We start from the raw sequence: 16,009 nt of genomic DNA on the forward strand, positions 1-16,009 counted from the left end.
TTAACCATTCATAAATCCCACATAGCATCCCATTTAGCAAGTAGAAAGGAGCTTAGGCCCTGGCTAGTGACACAATGGCTAGACTATCATCAGGAGCTTGGAAGTTGATTCTGGGGGCCTCTAACTGGAACCAGAGGGCACCAACTCAAGTGAAAATTGATTGTTCTAGCCCCATCTAGGGCTTGACCCTGAGGTGCTGGCTGGATCCCCAGGGCACAGTTTGAAACCCTGGTTAGAGTACATATGAGAAGCAATCAATGTCACAACTAAGTGGAACAAGTTGAAAGATTTGATGCTTCTCTCTCTTTCCCTTCAACTTTCCTTTCAAAAAAAAAAAGGAGCTCAGAAGAGTTATTCAGAATGGAAGTCTTTTACAGGCAAAGGGGGAAAGTGGGTTGTCATAGGGAAGGTCACCTTTCTTTACCAAACACAAAAAGAGTCAGGCAAATCTCTACATTTAAATCTCATTCTCCCCTTTGAGACTTTAGGGGGGGAATTTTTTTTTTATTTTTTTATGCTGAAGTCTCACATTCTTCAACTAACCTCTGGGAGAATGCCTGATAGTAGTGGGTAAAGTATACTTGGTCTGTAGTTTGTTGCTAAATGGCAGCTTCTACTATGCTTTTTAAGTTATTTATTACCAGAAGCAGCAAACATGGTCCTGACAGGCTCCTAAGAGTAGTAAAACTACTCCTTATTAAAGTTTTAAATGTAGCATCCACCGGGTACGAGAACAAATGTTGGAGACTTTCAGGAGTTAAGATGTTACTTTATTGGCCAGTTTAACCTGCGCAGGGGCGAACTCCCGAGATGTCCGGAGACACCTTGCCCACAAGGAGCTGCAAATGGGAGCCGCCCCTAGCGCTCACAGCTAAATCTTTTTATAAGCTAAGCAAGCAAGCCTCATACAGAAGCAGATGTGGCGGTAACCTATTTGCTAAGGGGACTGCACATAGCATAGCAACAGGGGCTGGGGTCTAGCTCATTGGCGAATTCCAAACCTAAACTTCTGATAAGGGTCTTTTAACCAATAGAATGCAAACCTTTGTCTCTTTTTCCTTTTTTTTTTTTTTCTTCTCTCTCAGCTTCCCAGAGTCCCTATCTGTCTCTGCTTCTTGAACGACCGTGGGCATGTTACTCCTAACAGAACAGGAGCAGGACCTGCCTGTAACCCTTAAGTTCCCTGTTCCATTAGTGCCCTGCTTATTTTCTGATCTTCTCTTGGTCCTTACATTCCCTACTCCTTTTAGGGCATAAATCAAATCCTTGATTCTTCATCAGTGGGGAGAATGGTATAAGTCTGGGGCTTATGAGAATTTTCTACTTTAGCTGTAGCTATAAGCTAATTAGGTCAGGGGTTCTCCCTAGTATGTGCTGGCACGCTGATAGTGTGCCCTTAGTACTACAAGCTTTACAGACTAATTTCTTTTTGCCTTGTATTTTTCTTTTTTGTACTAATTTTTTATAACTTGTACAAACCTTTTGTAACTTACACAAACTTTTTGTAACTTACACAAACTTTTAACTTTTATGCATTTTCTTATTCAGGAATAACTGGCTTTTATAATAACTTACTTTTTTTTTTTTTTAAGTACTTCTACACCTTATACTTTTTATTATTAAAATTATACAATTTTTTTTTAATTTATCAGAATTTTTAATTCCTAAAAACCTTAACCTTCAGCAAAGACTAAGTTAGTACTAAGTAATCCTCTTTTAAAGATTGCTTTTTGGAGGTGTCCTTTTCATAAGTAGCCTATTGGACACATGACCAATATTCACAGGTTATTCTATAGTGGTAGCTATGAGCACATACATAACTTTCATTTACCTTAGTTTCCCTCCCTCCCCAAAGTCTCCATGCGTGGACCAGTTAACTTCTGGTTTGTGGCTGAAGCAGGGCATGCTGTCCTTCTCAGGGTCAGCTTACAAGGGTTGGTGGGGTCAGTCTTCGCTGTCCACAAAGGTGTTTCTGCTGGGACTGCAAGCTTCAGCGGCTGCGGTGGACCCAGGCGAGTATGCCTTCTACCTTGGCAGTAGTGGGAGTTGTCAGGATCATGGTGTCTGGACCCGTCTAGGTGGGAGTCAGTCCTTGGGTGGTGTACTGCTAGAAGTGCCTCTTGGACAGTCTTTGAACAGTTTGCTGAGTAACCTATAAAACCTGCAAGTACTTAGGGAAAGGGTGTTACATTTCTACACTTTGCAGTTAGAGTTTAAGTCCTAGTGACTTCTGCTTCTACCTGGAATTAGCAGCAGGTCCCAGCCTATAATAGGCATGGGGCATTGAGATAGGAGGATCAAAGGAGATACTAAACATAAAGCAATAAAACCAGACTGTCAATACCCACAGTAGAGATCTTTGAGGGATAAATAAAACTTAAATATTCAAGCAAGGCATAGTAGATGGCCCTTGTGTTTACAAGAAATGAGATTAACTTATCTGCTACTTGGAAGAAATACCTTAGGCTCCTGAACGATGTCCTTGGGCCTTCAGTGGCAATTCCCAGCACGCTGGGCAAGGTCAGGTCACAGGTAGCTGGAGCAGGACTAGAAGAGACTGAACCCTCCCTCCATGGAGCAAGGGGGCAGCTTACCTTCTCATGTTCCTCTTTCCACAGCACAGACGTGTCCCTTGATGGGGCCGGGAAGCCTGGCAGGCTTCAGTTCAATGACCTTTCTTTCTACTCTGGAGCAGGGCCTTGATGAAAGCTATGAAGCCCCTTAGGGCGCTGGAGCCAAAAGTTGGTATTTCCTGAATTCTTTTGGGCCTTATTTGCCTTTTCTGTTATTTTCTTGGTCGTTATAGACCTTAAAAGCCGTGCTCAGAAGATCTCACTGAGGGGCTTGACTAAGAGAGCAAATTTGGGAATCCTGTATTTAAAGAAGCCTAAAGCAGTGGATTTAGAAGGGGCCATAATTCCCTAAATCTTCTCCTCAGGTCTGGCTCCAGATAGGAGGTGGGGATTCCCCGGAGCCAAAGCAGAGGAGGGCAAGGTGATGATAACCTCTAGCTTACACCACTGTTATCTTTTGCCTCAGGATCTAGAGGGGTATATACTCTATAAGCCCCTATGAGTATCTCTAGAAAGGCTGCTGGGAATTCCTCTCTTCCCTGGATGACTTCACTTACTTTACTAAAGTTGGTTGACTTTCTAGCTGCTGCCTTGAGCCCTCTCAACAGAGCCCGGCGATACTGGAGGAGCACGTCCCTTCCCCCAGCGGTATTAGGGTCCCAGGTAGGAGGTTGAGACGGGAGAACGTCTTCTATTTCCCTTCTTCCCTCCTAAGTTTCCCTTTCTTCTCCTAATACTGCCCTAGCTGCTTCTCTCATTATTCTGTCCCTTTCTTCAGAAGTGAAGAGGGTTTGTAAAATCTGCTGACAATCATCCCATGTGGGCTGATGGGTCCTAAAAATGGTCTCAAGGAGAGATATTAGTCCCTGAGGTTTCTTGGAAAATGGGGGATTCTGATGTTTCCAATTGTATAAATCACTAGTGGAAAAAGGCACATAGATGAGGCGAGGAGGTGCCCGTGGGCCAGCATCTGGTGCCAGCGGCGCCTCCCGAAGGAGGAGGCAAAATGGCTGCCCTCCCGGAGGAGGAGACAAAATGGCTGCCCTCCCAGAGGAGGAGGCAAAATGGCTGTATCTACCCACACATCTATATACAGGTATTGGTCTGGGTGGGGAGCCCTATAGACCATGGCTCTGACAGCAAACAAAATTGGAAGGTCAAAAGTGCCCTCTGTGGGCCGTCCTACATTAAATGCAGGCTATTCCAGCTGGCTCAAGGTCGGGAGGAAACCTGGACTTGGCTGCGGACCTCTGTACCCCTGAGCCCTCTTCTGGAAATCAGAAAAATTCTTCAACAGGCACTCGAGTGGGGATCCCGGCACAGACTCCTGTTGTCCCATCCTAGATGACTCAGGAATAATGAGAAAGGGTAGGATACAGGCAACACACACTATTAACACAAGGAACACACTTGTCTCTCTCACACTCAACTCAGTCATTTGAGCTCAGACAAAACGCAGCGCAGCGCAAAATGGATTCCTAATGTGACTGGTCACTCCCAAAGTTAACAAATCCAAATATCCAAATTTCAGAGAGCGGCGTCCCGCTTCTGAAAGCCCTGGGTAGGTTACCAGCAGCGTCCCACCTACTACCTCAGGTTTATATGCTCCGGAGCCCAAAACCAAACCAAATGAGGATCCTCCGTGAATACTTACTCAGCTCGAGCTGTCCTTCCGGTCTCCAACCCAAAACTCCGCCAAGGGAGAATCCCGGACGAGCCCCCAAAATGTAGCATCCACCGGGTACGAGAACAAATGTTGGAGACTTTCAGGAGTTAAGATGTTACTTTATTGGCCAGTTTAACCTGCGCAGGGGCGAACTCCCGAGATGTCCGGAGACACCTTGCCCACAAGAAGCTGCAAATGGGAGCCGCCCCTAGCGCTCACAGCTAAATCTTTTTATAAGCTAAGCAAGCAAGCCTCATACAGAAGCAGATGTGGTGGTAACCTATTTGCTAAGGGGACTGCACATAGCATAGCAACAGGGGCTGGGGTCTAGCTCATTGGCGAATTCCAAACCTAAACTTCTGATAAGGGTCTTTTAACCAATAGAATGCAAACCTTTGTCTCTTTTTCCTTTTTTTTTTTTCTTCTCTCTCAGCTTCCCAGAGTCCCTATCTGTCTCTGCTTCTTGAACGACCTTGGGCATGTTACTCCTAACAGAACAGGAGCAGGACCTGCCTGTAACCCTTAAGTTCCCTGTTCCATTAGTGCCCTGCTTATTTTCTGATCTTCTCTTGGTCCTTACATTAAACCCCCCAAAGATTGAGAACCATCCCTCCAAAAGGTTATAGTGGCCCTATCTGTGCCAAACTTGCACGGGACATGCGCTAATTTTGTCATCTTTTTGAAAAGGTCCTCAACTGCCTGGCCCTGGTCATCTATCTGCAGGCAACAATTAGTGAGATTGAATTTCCTACTTACTCCTCCTTCTGCTGCTAGTAGATAATCCACCACCAACGTGTTTTGGTAGGTGACATTTCTCATCTGAGTCTTTTGATGTGTGAAGAGGTTTAGGGTTCTCCCAGTATCATTGATAATGATTTCTAAGACTGCCTGCAGTTGGATAATCCAGTTTAACATGTAATTGGTTAGCCGGTGGCCCTCCCAAGGCCCAGTCTGCAGAGGAACACAGTAGACTGCGCTCGCACTTGCGGCCCCCCTCCCCCCACTCCCCCATCTCCCCACCTCTACCTCTACCCCCAACCCCCAACCCCCCACCCCCAGTCGCTGCAGCTGCCAAGCCGCTGCTGCAGGAGAGCTAAGGTCCAGGAGAAGGAGAGTGGAAAATGAGTAACAACGAAATTATAAAACCTGACAAATACTTCTCAGAATTTGAAAAGAGCATTCGCTGGTTTTAGTAGAAAAGTACAAATAGGTGCTGGAATGTAAGAAAAGTGATGCGTGAACTATTGCTCTCAAACCTGACAGGCGCTTGCTCATGAGTACAACTCTCAGCCAAGCATATCACTGCTGGATTTCAAACAGCTGAAGAAGTGCTGGGAGAACAAGGTTCGGACCAAAAACTTTATGGCCAATGAGCAAGAGAAAAAGTGAAGCTGAGTGTCAGCCCCCTCCTGAATACCCACGTGCTGGGGAAGAAGATTGCCAGCATGCTGCCAGAGCAGCTAGTTATACTTCCTGCAGAGCCCTCCTGATGTACCAACCTGATGCCACAGCCCAAGAATCATTTGCTGTTTCAAATAGAGATCTATGAGATGATAAGAAAGAGGTCATACATTTTCCAGTATGTGAGGTGACCTCTCAACCTGAACCCTGGTATTCAGCTGTCAGAATAACAGCCAATAAAAACTACAGGAGCAGAACCTCTCAGGAGGGAGCTTTAAAAAAGATGCATGAGAAAGAACACCATCAACAAATGTACATCTTGCAACTAACTGCAGCTGATACAAATGAATGAGGTGCATGTGCCCAAAATCCAGCAGATAAAGCAGGAATGTGAGATGGAAGAGGAGGAACACAGGATAAAAATGGAAGTTCTGGCCCTGGCCGGTTGGCTCAGTGGTAGAGCATCGTCCTGGCGTAAAGAAGACCCGGGTTCGATTCCCGGCCAGGGCACACAGGAGAAGCGCCCATCTGCTTCTCCACCTCTCCCCCTCTCCTTCCTCTCTGTCTCTCTCTTCCCCTCCCACAGCCGAGGCTCCATTGGAGCAAAGATGGCCCCGGCGCTGGGGATGGCTCCTTGGCCTCTGCCCCAGGCGCTAGAGTGGCTCTGGTCGCGACAGAGTGACGCCCCGGAGGGCAGAGCATCACCCCCTGGTGGGCGTGCCGGGTGGATCCCGGTCGGGCGCATGCGGGAGTCTGTCTGACTGTCTCTCCCCATTTCCAGCTTCAGAAAAACACACACACACACACACAAAAAAGAGTTGGTCCAAGGTTATTTCTTTCAAGTTTTCCCTGATCCAGACAAATAGCCTGTAATTGTTCAATTGTTGTGCTGTCTGAAAAAAAAAGTAAAATATAATTCATATGATAATATATCACATTTGATACATTGATGAGTAGTATCTTGAATATGAAACATAATCAATAACTATGAATTATAATAACTTTAGTATAAGATAAAATATTACAAGATATAAGCACACATGAACCAGTTAATGATCAACTAGGGCTATTTATTTATTTATTTTTATTTTATTTTATTTTATTTTATTTTATTTGCATTTTCTGAAGCTGGAAACAGGGAGAGACAGTCAGACTCCCTCATGCGCCCCACCGGAATCCACCCAGCACGCCCACCAGGGGCGACGCTCTGCCCACCAGGGTGCGATGCTCTGCCCCTCCGGGGTGTCGCTCTGCCACGACCAGAGCCACTCTAGCGCCTGAGGCAGAGGCCAAGGAGCCATCCCCAGCGCCCGGGCCATCTTTGCTCCAATGGAGCCTTGGCTGCCGGAAGGGAAGAAAGAGACAGAGAGGAAGGCGCGGCGGAGCGGTGGAGAAGCAGATGGGCTTCTCCTGTGTGCCCTGGTGGGGAATCCAACCCCGGTCCTCCTCACGCTAGGCGGACGCTCTACCGCTGAGCCAACCGGCCAGAGCAATAGGGCTTTTTAATCATCAACCCAAAATATAAAGAAAACAGTTTCTTATCCAGAGATTTCAAATCAGCAAGTCCTCTTTGAACATAAGAGACAGACAACAAAACAAAAATCCCCTACAACACTGAAAAGAAATTCATTTTTTTTCAAACGTAAACAACACAAGTTCCTTCCCCCAAGTTATCACATTTTTATAGTTATAACAAGAATGTTAGGATAACCTTCATTATCATCCTTATATTACCTTTTTACAAGTTAGAGATAAGAATCCATCTATCTGTCTATGCACACATAGATTTAGAGCTGGCTCTAACATTTATAGCGATATAACTTGCAGTTTACTTAAGAATTCTGTGGTTAAGATTTAGCATATCATTAAAATGAGGATAACAATAGTTAATAATTACTAGAATAATGAAGTTACTATTTACTAGAATGCAGTTACTGGTTGCTAAAATGATAACTGGTATGTAACAGGAACTTGAATTTTTGTTGTACTAATAATTTCCTCTATATTCATTTCTTTTATAGCATCTGTTTTCCTTAACTAATCTTTTCCTCTATAATAGTTTCTATTTCCAACTGAATGAGCCAGATCAATTGATTTGTATGTGTGTGTGTGTGTGCGCGCGCGCGCGAGAGAGAGAGAGAGAGAGAGAGAGGGAGAAAGAGAGACAGAGAGAAGGGGAGATAATGAGGTAGACTCCTGCATGCTCCCAGATCAGCATCTACCCAGCAACACCTGTCTGGGGCCAATATTTGAGTACCAAGTTATTTTTAGCTCCTGAGGCTGATACACCCAACCAAGCTATCCTTAGGGCCCAGGGTCTATGCTCAAATCAATCGAGGCACTGGCTGTGGGAGGGGAAGAGGGAGAAAAGGGGAGAGGGATGGGTAGAGAAAGAGATGGTCACATCTTCTATATGTCCTCACTAGGAATTGAACTTGGGACATCTGTACACCAGCCGACCCTCTACCCACTGAACCACTGGCTATGGCTGATTTTTAAAAATAGGGATAAAATAAACTTTTTTTGTTAAGCGAGAGATAGAGAGAGAAAGGGAGAGAGGGAGGGGGAAAAGAAAAGTGAGTGTCATCAACTTGTATTTGCATTACTTTAATTGTTTATTGTTTCTTCCTTATATAGGGCATGATGGTAAGGGGGAATGGTGAAGGGAAGAAAAGAGCCATATTAGTGACCCTTTGTTCAAGCTAGCAACTGTTAGATTCAGGGAGTACTGGGGCTGCCAAAGAGTGTAACTATTGAAGGAACAGGGAGTGCTGCAAAGAGTGTAACTATTGAAGGAACAGGGAGTGCTGATACGGCTCCTGTAAGACTAGGAACAATGAAGGTCAGAGACCCTTATCAGAAGTTTAGGTTTGAAATTCGTCACTAAGCTAAAACCGGCCCCTGTTGCTATGCCGGTCCCTGTTGTTATGCTGCGTGTGTCCCTAGCCAATAGCTAAACTGCCACATCTGCTTCTGTATTATGCTTGCTCACTTAGGATATATAAGGGCCTGGCTGTAAGCTCCAGATACAGCTTCCGTTCGGAGCTCCATGTGGGCACGGTGTCTCCGGACATCTTGGGAGTTCACCCCTGTGCAGGTTAAACTGGCCAATAAAGTAACATCTTAACTCCTGAAAGTCTCCAATATTTGTTCTCATACCCAGTGAATGCTACATTTTGGGGGCTCACCCGGGATTCTCCCTTGGTGGAGTTTTGGGTCGGAGACTGGAAGGACAGCTCGAGCTGAGTAAGTATTCACGGAGGATCCTCATTTGGTTTGGCTTTTGGGCTCCGGAGCACACATTCCTGAGGTGGTAGGTGGGATGCTGCCGGTAACCCACCCAGGGCTTTCAGAAGCGGGACGCCGCTCTCTGAAATTTGGATATTTGGATTTTGTTAACTTTGGGAGTGACCGGTCACATTAGGAATCCGTTTTGCATTGCACTGTGTTTTGTCTGAGCTCGAATGACTGAGTTGAGTGTGAGAGAGACAAGTGTGTTCCTTGTGTTAATAGTGTGTGTTGCCTGTATCCTACCCTTTCTCATTATTCCTGAGTCATCACAGGAGTCTGTGCTGGGATCCCCGCTCGAGTGCCTGTTGAAGAATTTTTCTGATTTCCAGAAGAGGGCTCAGGGGTACAGAGGTCCGCAGCCAAGTCCAGGTTTCCTCCGGACCTTGAGCCAGCTGGAATAGCCTACATTATTGTGGGATGGCCCACAGAGAGCACTTTTGACCTTCCAATTTTGTTTGCTGTCAGAGCCACGGTCTATAGGGCTCCCCACCCAGACCAATACCTGTATATGGATGTGTAGGTAGATACAGCCATTTTGCCTCCTCCTCTGGGAGGCACCGCCGGCACCAGATGCTGGCCCACGGGCACCTCCTCGCCTCATCTATGTGCATTTTTCCACTAGTGATTTATACAATTGGAAACATCAGAATTCCCCATTTTCCGAGAAACCTCAGGGACTAATATCTCTCCTTGAGACCATTTTTAGGAGCCATCAGCCCACATCGGATGATTGTCAGCAGATTTTACAAACCCTCTTCACTTCTGAAGAAAGGGAAACTTAGGAGGGAAGAAGGGAAATAGAAGATGTTCTCCCATCTCAACCTCCTACCTGGGACCCTAATACCACTGGGGGAAGGGACGCACTCCTCCAGTATCGCCGGGCTCTGTTGAGGGGGCTTAAGGCAGCAGCTAGAAAGTCAACCAACTTTAGCAAGGTAAGTGAAGTCATCCAGGGAAGAGAGGAATCCCCAGCATTCTTTCTAGAGAGACTCATAGAGGCTTATAGAGTATATACCCCTCTAGATCCTGAGGCAGAAGAGAACAGGAGACTAGTAAATATAGCCCTTGTGACTCAGGCCTCTTCAGACATTAGGAAAATCTTCAGAAGATAGAGGGATTTAAAGGAGAGAATAGAAGCAAGCTATTAGAGATAGCCCAGAAGGTTTATGTCAATAGGGATGATCCGGAGATTGGCAGGGCGAAGGAAGTTGCCAAAATTCTGATTGCTGCCCAGAAACCTCCTCTGAAAGGGAAAGGGGGATAGCAAAAGGGCCAGGGATGGTGAATAGTAAAATATCAATGTGCCTATTGTAAGGAGAAAAGGCACTGGAAAAGAGAGTGTCCAAGGTTGAAGGCTGACAGCCAAGGGCCAAGACAGGGCCCAGAGGTCTTGCTCCAAACCTTAGACTGACGGGGCCAGGGCTCCATTCTCGCCAGCTCCCAGGAGCCCATGGTCACCTTAACAGTCAAAGAAAAACCAATAGACTTCCTAGTCGACATGGGAGCCACCTACTCAGTCCTAAAGAAACCACAGGGCCAGATGCGGAAGACAACTACTAAGATCATAGGGGCAACGGGCAAAGCAGAAGCCTACCCATGGGCCACCGCAAGAATTACTGAGTTAGCTCGAGGCACCATCACCCACTCTTTCATAGTCATTCCAGACTGCCCTTACCCACTGCTTGGAAGGGACTTATTGCAGAAACCTCAGGCCACCATAACCTTCCGACGGGAGGAAAGCCCTATGGGGAACAAAGAGGCAGAGGTCAGCATGGAAGTAACTGTCCCACTGTCTGAAGAACACTTACTTGCCACCGTCCTAGAAGGTAACAAGGCCGAGGAAGGGGTTCCAGACGCCCTGCGTGCCCACATGCCTGAGGTTTGGGCAGAAACCAACCCCCAAGGTTTGGCTGCTCACCAATCGCCTGTCCTGGTGCAACTGCTTAGCACTGCTAGACCAGTTAGGATCAGGTAGTACCCGGTCCCAGCCTGAGCTAGACAGGGAATCGCCCAGCATTTGCAATGCCTGCTGGAGGCACGCATCCTTCAAAGGTGCCAATCAGCCTGGAACACCCCGCTGCTTCCCGTCCAGGAACCGGGGAGCCAAGACTATCGTCTGGTCCAGGACTTGTGGGAGGTGAATGCATAGGTAGAGACTATTCATCCCACGGTGCCCAATCCGTATACCTTACTGAGCTCATTGCCCCCAACCCATACCTATTATTCTGTCCTAGATTTGAAGGATGCCTTCTTTTGTATTCCCCTGGCACCTTTGCCTTTGAATAGAATGACCCAGATAATGGGCTGGTTGGGCAGCTCACTTGGACCAGACTACAACAAGGGTTTAAGAATTCCCCCACCATTTTTAATGAAGCCCTCAGCAAAGATCTGCAGGCTTTCCGCTCCTCCTATCCATGGATCGTACTCCACCAGTATGTGGATGACATCCTCATAGCTGCCAAGGACGAAGGAGAGTGTGAGGAAGCCACCTCAGACCTGCTTCAAGATCTCGGGCGAGTGGGGTATCGAGTCTCTGCCAAGAAGGCCCAGATTGTGATGCAAATTGTAAGTTATTTGGGTTATAACTTACAGGGTGGGCAAAGGACATTATCTAGCCAGCGAATTCAGACGGTCTTGCAGATCCCCGAGCCTACTAACAAGAGACAGGTACGAGAATTCCTGGGTGCAGTAGGATACTGCCGACTGTGGATATTAGGCTTTGCAGAACTAGCTGAACCCCTGCATGAACTAACCAGGGGTAAGGAAGAGCAGTTCACATGGACAGATAAGAAGAAGCAAGCATTCCAAGTGCTGAAAGAGGCCCTGGTGGCTGCCCCAGCTTTGGCCCTGCCAGATCTGGCCAAACCCTTTCAGCTATTTATAGCAGAAAATGGAGGGGTAGCTCTATGGGTACTGAGCCAGGAACTTGGGCCTTGTAAGAGGCCTGTGGCCTATCTGTCCAAGAGACTTGATCCTGTAGCCTCGGGATGGCCAGCATGTCTGAGGGCACTTGCTGCCATCTCCATACTATTCAAGGAGGCTAATAAATTAACTTTAAGGCAAGACATCAAAGTCATTGAGGAACACTATGTAGAGCAAGTGCTGCGAGCACCTCCTGACAGGTGGCTATCTAATGTGCGGCTAATGCAGTATCAGGCTCAGCTGCTGAACCCTCCATCTGTTCAGTTCCTCAAAACTGCTGCCCTGAACCCAGTGACTCCACTTTGGTCCACAGTTGCAAACAAATCCTTGACACAGTAACTGGCTCCTGCCTGGACTTAAGGGATCAAGCATATGGGAAGGCAGACCTGACCCTCTTTACAGACGGGAGCAGTTTTATTAAGGATGGACAGCGACATGCAGGGGCAGCAGTGGCCACGGAAAATAAGGTCCTGTGGCAGAAAGCACTGCCCGCAGGAACATCTGCACAAAGGGCAGAGCTAATAGGACTAACCCGAGCCTTACAGATAGCAGAGGGAAAAGTTGCCAACATCTACACTGACAGCTGGTATGCATTCGCCACTACCCATGTCCACGGAGCCATATACAAGGAGAGAGGCTTACTGACAGCAGGGGGGAAAGACATTAAAAATCGCAATGAGCCCTGGCCGGTTGGCTCAGCAGTAGAGCATCAGCCTGGCGTATGGGGGACCCGGGTTCGATTCCTGGCCAGGGCACATAGGAGAAGCGCCCATTTGCTTCTTCACCTCCCCCCTCTGTCTCTCTCTTCCCCTCCCGCAGCCAAGGCTCCATTGGAGCAAAGATGGCCCGGGCGCTGGGGATGGCTCCTTGGCCTCTGCCCCAGGCGCTAGAGTGGCTCTGGTCATGGCAGAGCGACGCCCCGGAGGGGCAGAGCATCACCCCTGGTGGGCGTGCCGGGTAGATCCTGGTCGGGCGCATGCGGGAGTCTGTCTGACTTTCTCTCCCCATTTCCAGCTTCAGAAAAATACAAAAAAAAAATCGCAATGAAATTCTTGCCCTCCTAAACGCTATTTGGCTACCTACCAAAGTTGCCACCATCCACTGCAAAGGACACCAGAGAGGGGACGCGCCTATCGTAAAGGGTAACAACCTAGCAGACTCAGCTGCAAGACAGGCAGCCACTAGGCCACAAGAAAGCCTTCTGCCATTGCTGCCTAAGCCAACGCTACCCCCGGATCCTAGATTTCCCCAGAAGAAGAGCAGGAAGGGATGCAGTTGAAAGGGAAGAAAAATCAGCAGGGATAGATAGAACTTCCTGACTCCCGGCTCTATTTACCCCAGGGAATAGTAAGAGAAATAGTAGGAGATATTCATACTAGTACGTATCTAGGACAAAACAAGCTAGAACAACTTATCAGGAAGTATTATGTAGGGCCCAACATCAGAGATATTGTCCACTCCATTGTCTCGAGGTACAGCATCTGTGCCAGAGTAAATGCACAGAATAAGAAGCTACCCCCCCCCTTTGTGAGGTGTCGGGGGAAAGCTCTGGGAGAACTGTGGGAAATAGATTTCACAGAGATGACCCCTGGGAAGTCAGGTTATAAGTATCTATTATTATTAGACACCTTCTCAGGATGGGTGGAAGCATTCCCCACGTGAGGAGAGGCTGCTTCCACAGTCTGCAAAGTCTTATTAAGGGAAATCATACCTAGATATGGCATTCCCCTAGCCCTAGGATCAGACAATGGACCTGCATTCATATCCAGGATATCTCAAGAATTAGCCACTAAGTTAGGTATTAATTGGAAATTGCATTGCATTTAAAGGCCCCAAGGTTCAGGACAGGTAGAAAGAATGAACAGGACTCTGAAGGAAACTATAATTAAGCTGAGAGGGGAGACCAGTGAAAACTGGGTTGAGCTCCTCCCTTTCGCCCTTTTTAGAAGCAGATGTACCCCCTATCTCAATAAATAGACCCCTTATGAAATCCTATTTGGGCAACCTGTGGCCCTTGTACCTCGATTGACCAGAGGGGAACTAGAGATTTCTAATCATAATTTCCTCAAGTCCTTGCAGGCCCTGCTCCAGAGTAGAAAGAAAGGTCATTGAACTGAAGCCTGCCAGGCTTCCCAGGCCCATTAAGGGACACATCTGTGTTGTGGAAAGAGGGACATGAGAAGGTTTTACAGGTTACTCAGCAAACTGTTCAAAGACTGTCCAAGAGGCACTTCTAGAAGTACACCACCCAAGGACTGACTCCCACGTAGACGGGTCCACACGCCATGATCCTGAGCACCCCTACTACTGCCAAGGTAGAAGGCATACCTGCCTGGGTCCACTGCAGCCGGCTGAAGCTTGCTCTCCCAGCAGAGACACCTGTGTGGACAGCGAAGACTGACCCCGCCAACCCTTGTAAGCTGACCCTGAGAAGGACAGCATGCCCTGCTTCAGCCACAAACCAGAAGTTAACTGGTCCTCTAGGCATGGCTAATACCTAGAGCAGGGGTCTCAAACTCGCGGCCCGCCGAACAGTAAACTGCATGTACGATTGTGCTTGTTGTACTGATTTTTTTTTGTTTTCAACTGCAGTGAGAAAAGTGTTGCGTAACAGTTGCCTTTTGTAGACCTAGTGCAGCCTGCCAAATGGCTATGATCTTGCTCTGCGGCCCACATGCTGAGTTGAGTTTGAGACCCCTGACCTAGAGGAACTAACTAAGGACTCTTTTAATCAGGCTTTAGGAAAAGGGAAACTAGGATAAAAAGAAAGTCAACTTAATTGTCACTAAAGGTTAAAGATTTTTAAATCAAGAGTTTTGACTAGAAAGGAATTGTATAGTTTTGATAGTAGAAAGTATGAAGTATAGAGGTACTTTTGAAAAGAAAAGGGAAAAGCAAGTTGTTATGAAGGCCAGTTATTTCTGGATAAGAAAGTGCATAAAAGTTGAAGGTTTATGTAAGTTGCAGAAGGTTTGTGTAAGTTGCAGAAGGTTTGTGCAAGTTGTAAGAAGTTAGTGCAGAGAAGAAAAATACAAGGCAGGACACATTCCTTGTGTATCAGCCCTGCAGATACTGCAGGAAAGTAGTTTATTATCTTAAAACAACGTGTGCTTGTGTACTTTTGCAAAGATACTGTACAAATGTGTTGAAAACATTGTGACCTTGTAGGTTTCACCTATAAATACCCCTCTCCCCCTGTGCTCATCGCTGACCTTTGTGAGAGGCGTAGTAGGCTAATCACTGGTCAGTGTATAAGACCCAATTAGCTTATAGCTACAGCTAAAGTAGAAAATTCTCATGAGCCCCAGCCTTATACCATTCTCCCCACTGATGAAGTATCAAGGGTTTGATTTATGCCCAAAAGAGATGGGGGAATGTTAGATTCAGGGAGTACTGGGGCTGCCAAAGAGTGTAACTATTGAAGGAACAGGGAGTGCTGCAAAGAGTGTAACTATTGAAGGAACAGTAAGTGCTGATATGGCTCCTGTGAGGCTGGGAACAATGAAGATCAGAGACTCTTATCAGAAGTTTAGGTTTGAAATTTGCCACTAAGCTGAAACCGGCCTCTGTTGCTATGCCAACCCCTGTTGCTATGCTGCGTGCGACCTCCCTAGCCAATAGCTAAACTGCCACATCTGCTTTTGTATGCTTGCTCACTTAGGATATATAAGGGCCTGGCTGTAAGCTCCAGGTGCGGCTTTTGTTTGCAGCTCCTTGTGGGCACGGTGTCTCCGGACATCTTGGGAGTTCGCCCCTGCACAGGTTAAACTAGCCAATAAAGTAACATCTTAACTCCTGAAAGTCTCCGACGTTTGTTCTCATACCCGGTGAATGCTACAGCAACCTTGGGCTTCAAGCCAGTAACTTTTAGGCACAAGGCTGTGACTTTGGGATCATGTCAATAGTTTCTCACTCAAGCTGGCATACCTGTGCTCAAGCCAAGGAACCTGTAGCCTTGGGGTTTTGAACTGGGGTCCTCAGCATCTTGGATTGATGCTCTACACAGTGTGCCACCACCAGGCAGGCCCTACCATACTTTTAACATAAAATTAGTAATATGATAGAGAAATAACGCCAACACAAACTATAGTTAATATATATGCATTTAAATGTATATACTACATATTACCTATATATTATGTAAATAAATAAATGT

The 16,009-nt window shown here is 46.8% G+C and overlaps 1 pseudogene; it reads left to right on the top strand.

The window, feature by feature from the left end:
• The first annotated feature begins 5,360 nt into the window (after window positions 1-5,360).
• LOC136317308 (myb/SANT-like DNA-binding domain-containing protein 3 pseudogene) lies at window positions 5,361-13,158 on the top strand (annotated as a pseudogene).
• Window positions 13,159-16,009: the final 2,851 nt, after the last annotated feature.

Source organism: Saccopteryx bilineata, chromosome X (assembly GCF_036850765.1).
Source record: "Saccopteryx bilineata isolate mSacBil1 chromosome X, mSacBil1_pri_phased_curated, whole genome shotgun sequence".
Taxonomy (NCBI): domain Eukaryota; kingdom Metazoa; phylum Chordata; class Mammalia; order Chiroptera; family Emballonuridae; genus Saccopteryx; species Saccopteryx bilineata.